Source organism: Wolffia australiana, chromosome 6 (genome assembly GCF_029677425.1).
Source record: "Wolffia australiana isolate 7733 chromosome 6, ASM2967742v1".
Lineage (NCBI taxonomy): Eukaryota > Viridiplantae > Streptophyta > Magnoliopsida > Alismatales > Araceae > Wolffia > Wolffia australiana.
In genome coordinates, this window is record NC_135840.1 from 15,635,808 (window position 1) to 15,641,330 (window position 5,523).

Genomic DNA, 5,523 nt, shown 5'->3' on the forward strand with positions numbered 1-5,523 from the left:
GGGGGAAGCCATACATGGCTTCTTCCCCTTTGAAGTACCTTTAGGGGGGAGAAGAAGCCCAATAAGCCTCTTCCCCCCCCCCCCCCCCCCCCCTCTAAAGGAGCCCATTAGGGCACTCCTAACACCCCCCCTTTATTTCACTATAAAGGGAAGGGGGAGGGCCACGATATAAGGAACTTGTTTTTTTGGAAGAATGAGAAAAAATGAATGTCATTTTTTTATGAATTGCTCCCCTTAGGAAGTTAGGGTTACAGCTCCATCTCACCACGATCGCTCTTGCCCCATCCACCTCCATCCAGGAAGACGGGAAAACCTCTTACGCCCAACGCAGTTGTGGAGTACCACAGTTCCAATCCTTTTCCTACTGATAACATAAAAAACACGCATGATACATGGCATAGACCATCAAGTACGAGAGGCTAATTAGGTTAGTTTTACTTAAAGTATCCGGAGTTTTCATCATATTACCAAATTAGCCATGAATGATCATGCCTTGATTTAAATGATGGCATCATGAAGATCTAAAGATATAGTTTTGTAATGAACCAAAATTGCGTCATGACAAGTTAGCAATCACAAAAGGAATATAAAAGGGGAAAGCTAATGAGTTTTAGAAGAATTAGAAGTCCGAATGTGTTGGGTGGTGTTTTATTTCACAATGCTTCTGTTTCCTACAATAAAAAAGGGGTTTCCAAGAAAATGGAGCAGAGTGGTAAGTTCGTAGGCAGCATGCGCATCTGGAATAGAAGTGTCAAAGTAGGCGCACACCGACAACAACATGACAAGGGGAGTAGCATAGAGACAATTATTCAAACAATTACCACTGAATTTGATTTTAATACAGGCGCCTTATGTGGAATTAGTCCATATGGGACTAAATCCTTCCCGCTGACCACAATGTAGCACCTTATGATTATTTTTGTTTTTGTCTTGCTTATGCTGGGAAATTGTGCTAAAGGGGGGCGTGGCAAAAGTTTTCGGACTAAACTTGGTCGGAATATATCTGACGGCTGCTTGTGGGTGGAGAGATCGAACGACCTGGAAGAAGGAAGAGAGGCGGGAAAAGAAAAGAAAAGAAAATAAAAGAAAAGAGGAGGCAAACAGAGAGGGGGCGAGATTTTGAGCTACAGAAGTAGAGGAAGAGGGGGCGGAGAGAAATAGGCATTCTCCTTCATCGTGAAATACTTCCTCGCCGAATCTGTATTCATGTTTGGAACTCGCCAAGCTCCAGGCAGAATGTGTGGAGTCATGAAGAAAGATTGAGCTGAGGAGCATCACTGAAGAAGAAGGTAACTCGAAGACGCCGAGCTACCACGTTGACCTTCGACCCGATCTCTATCGACTGCAATGTGAATCACAAACTACAACTAGTTGGTAACTTTGAATGTTTTAGCACTCGAGTTATTAGTTTATCCTTTAATTCATGTGAGTGGATTTCAGCGACAAATAGCACACTTGAGCATTCATTTCATAATTAAATTCTGTCGTTCAACTCATAGAGACATAAACGAGCAGTCAATCTAAGTTCACCCTTCCTTGAGGTTCGATCTCTAACTCACATCTGCATTACTATTAAGTTACACAAAAGGGTGAGAGTTTTATTGTATAAGTTGACATTACACAACGATCAAATCAGCATTTGAATTTCAACTTATCAATTGGCGGCGTTGCGGGGGAAGGGGCAACAGCACATAGATTGATTTATTTTCTGTTAAGGAAGTGTTAAGAATAGAATATTTCCGTGTTGAACTAATTATTGTGTTGAGTGATATTTATGAATGGTAGAAGATCTTTAATCAAGAAATCATTCAAGAGTGGTGGAAGATCTTTAAGCAAGACAACGACAAGGATGAAGAAATGGAAAATCAGCAGGATCCAGGTATGAATGAAGAGCAAGGTATGAGACATATGAGGATTAGGGAATTCTCTGACCCATTAGAAAGCCAGCCTTTTACTAGGGTCTCAGCTCCTATAGCAGATAATGTGGTATTTCAAATTGATCCGCATCTACTGCAGTTTCTCCCAACATTTTACGAAATATTTAATGAGGAACCTTACGATTATTTAGATGAAATTAAAGATATCTGTTCTGCATATAATTATCGTGGAGTGACTCAAGAAAGCTTGAAGATGAAGTTATTTCCGTTCACCTTAAAAGACAAAGCTAGAGAGTGGTTCAAGTCCTCATGTCAAGAATTTACCTCTTGGGGTGACATGGAAAAGAGCTTTCTTAGGAAGTTCTACTCATTTGGTAAAACTAATACTGATGCAGGATGACTAGGGGATGACGGGGACGGGGTGATGACCAGTGCTGGGTAGTGGAATGATGAAGGGATGGGAAGGATAAATCAGACCACAAATCACACGATCGAATTCAAAGATTTAAATCCGGTGAAAATAATGATGGTGCAGCCCCTTTCCTCATCGAGGGCGGGAGTACTGTCTTACAACCACCGCGGTGAAAACAAAGCAACGCGTTCAATAAATCTGAATGACGATTACTAGAGGATTCAAAGACCTATTCGACTAGTCGCTTGAAGATTCCAAGTCCAATCAAATCCGACGGCGGTGGAAGAACAGTCGAAGAACACTGAAAGAAGAACACAGACACCAAAGTACCTCGACACTAGATAGTGCATGAAGAGGCTGCAGGAAATTCTCGATGCGTCGTTGGCGGGACGATTAGCGTGCGCTTCGACAGGGTGTCGCGGATCCAACTGCGCAGTCAGTTGGCGGGGGTCAAGGGGGGAGTCGCCCCCCTGCGGGGTGCGGGGCATCGCCCCGACACCTAAATGGTATACGCGACGACCAGTGGCCGCGAGGGCATTCGGGGGCATGGCGGGCGTGCGCTGGCGGTCGAGGACTCTACGGGCACTGGCGTACGAGGCGCAGCTGGTACGAGCAGCCGAGGGGCGCAGGTGGTCAGGCGCGGCCGGGCACGCGGCGGGCGCGGGCGGCCAGATGCGTGGTGGGCGCGGGCGGCGAGCGCCGCGGTGGCGCGGGCGGCGTGTGGCGGGCGCGAGCGGCTGGGGGAGGGTGCAGGCGGCCAGGGTGCAGGGCGAGGGTGGTGGTCAGTCAACGGGTGGGCAGCAGGAGTGGTCCTTCCTCGACAGCGGCAACGGCGACTGCAAGAGGCGGCGACGGCGGCTTGGGAGGGGACCACTAGGGCAAACTTTCTTTTTGAAGAAGAAGACTTCAATTCAAAAGAAAATTCAGTAAGTGTTTCTTACAAATGTGGCCTACATATAGGCCTTGGAGGAACGAGAAATAAAATAAAGTGGACAACGTGTTATCGTGTCACGTCAAGGGGCAGTCCTGGATCTGGCGTTGATGACGTGTCATTACACGGGACATGTTGTGTGTAAGTGGAGACGCGTTTGATGCCGACGCGTCTGGTGCCGATGCGTTGACTTGGTCGTTATCACGATGGTTCTTCAGTTGATGTTGGTGATGAGTCAGGATGCGGGGCGTCTCTGTTGATGGTTGCGATGCGTCCGAAGATGATGCGTTGACGTCACGCCACCAAATACCATTAGGAAAGAAATTAGAGACTTTACCCAGGGAACCGATACTTTTAGCGAAGCGTGGGAAAGATTTATGTCTTTAACTAGGAAGTGTCCGCATCACGGAATACCTCAGTGGGAATTATCCCAAACCTTCTATGGAGGCTTAAACAACGCAGAGCGGAACCTAATTGATATAGCGAGTGGAGGAGTCTTTGTAGAGGCATACGTTAATGATGCCATTCCTTTTATAGAAAAGTTGGTGGAGAGATGGGCATATCAGCAGAGTCTCTCATACAATTGTAGAGGTACAATATCTAAGAGAGGAGGATTAATCGATGTTAAAGTAGTAGAACTTGATATCCGTTTGATCAAGATGAATGGTTGTGAACCACTCAACAGGATAGAGTTATGTAAACTCTGATTTGGCCACGTGGAGTGACATTTAAACATTTGTTTCTTTGTAACAAATATGAGGTCTTATAAATGTCGATGAACTGTTTGATGTTGTGCATGAATGAGTAAGTCGGAACGTCCACGGACATTTTTTCATCTTTCTTGTTCCCTTTTCTTCTAAATCCAAATCTCTTCCATTCCTGAGTGATCTTACCTTCTTCCATAAAGCCTTGTTCACTCTTCTGAAGCCAACATGAGGGAAAGGGATGGCGTGTTTCAAAGAAATAGAGAGAGATAGGGAGAAGTGAGACATCCGTTGATGGGAAACGGTTCCCTCTTTCTTCTCTCTCTTCCTCTCTCTTTTCTTTTCTTCTCTTGCACGTTTCTTTTTCTCCCTCCTTCCTCAACTCCTTTCTTTGACTTTTTCTTCTCCACTTCTTCTCTTTCTTTCTATCCGTCCTCTCTCCTTCTTAACCGCCTACAATTATTGACTATTCCACCTTTCTTTTTCTCTCTAATTTTCTCTCTTACTCTTTTCTCTCATAACTTCCAATTTGACTTTTCTCATAACCTCTCCCCTCACCTTTCTCCACTACTTTCTCTATGTGGAACCACCCTTCTCTATACCATTTCTCTTCAACCACCATTCCAAATTTGACAGTTTATTTTCCTTGTAACTGCATGTTTCCTTCCCTTTAAAAGGGCCATGAGCCTGCTTGTATGAACATCTTTTGCTGAAGAATTATTGTGAAGTTATTTTGTAAGAAAAGAGTGATTCTTGGTGATTTCCTTTGGCGATAATGGCAACGGGCAACGGATCGACAACAAAATGAGCTCGTAGCTTGTCTACTTCAACATCGACAACTCCTCTTGGGTTTCTTTGATGGCGCAGCCCCAACGACAGCCCCTAACACCTTCGGAGTCGTCACCGTCGTCCCCGACAGCACCAGCTCCCGCCCCGGATACGTCTTCGGAGATGTCACCGCTGCCCTCGACAGCACCGACCGTCCGCGTTCAGCCCGCTCCGCAAGCCAAGGCCACGGTACGCACGCCCGGATTCAAGTATTCCAGGTAACAGACACCGTATCACTATTTTTATGTCGTTTCTTTACTCGTTGTTTTGCTTCCGTTTTTGTCATTCGCCATTTTATACTCGTCACGATCGCATGTTAGGCGAGAGGATAATCCTGCCTGGATTCCTTCTCCCTTCTCCCTTGTTCATTCCCTTCTTCTTTGTTGTCCATCTCCTTGGTCCTAGGTCGTTGGATTTCCCTTTATGTGTCCTTAGGTTTTTTTTCCTTTTATCTTCTTCTTTTGGTGTAAGCAGGTCACCCCACTTCCCCCCCTATATAATGGAAGAGGGTTGCCCTAAGTCAGGCACGATGTTTTTTTGAAGAAGTTGAAACTTTGTTGTTTTGAGAGCGATGGTCTTTTCCTCGTTGAGCTAGGGTTCGACCAGTGAAGCAGAAGAAGAAGGAGCAGAAGAGGAAGGAGAAGAAAGAGGAGAAGAGGAAGAAAGCAAGGGAAGGGAAAGGGCGTCAGCGCCGCTGCCCCTCCGCGCCGCTCGCGCGCGTCCCGGCGCGTCACTGTGCCGCTAGGGCCCGCCGCCCGCGTGCCCCGCACG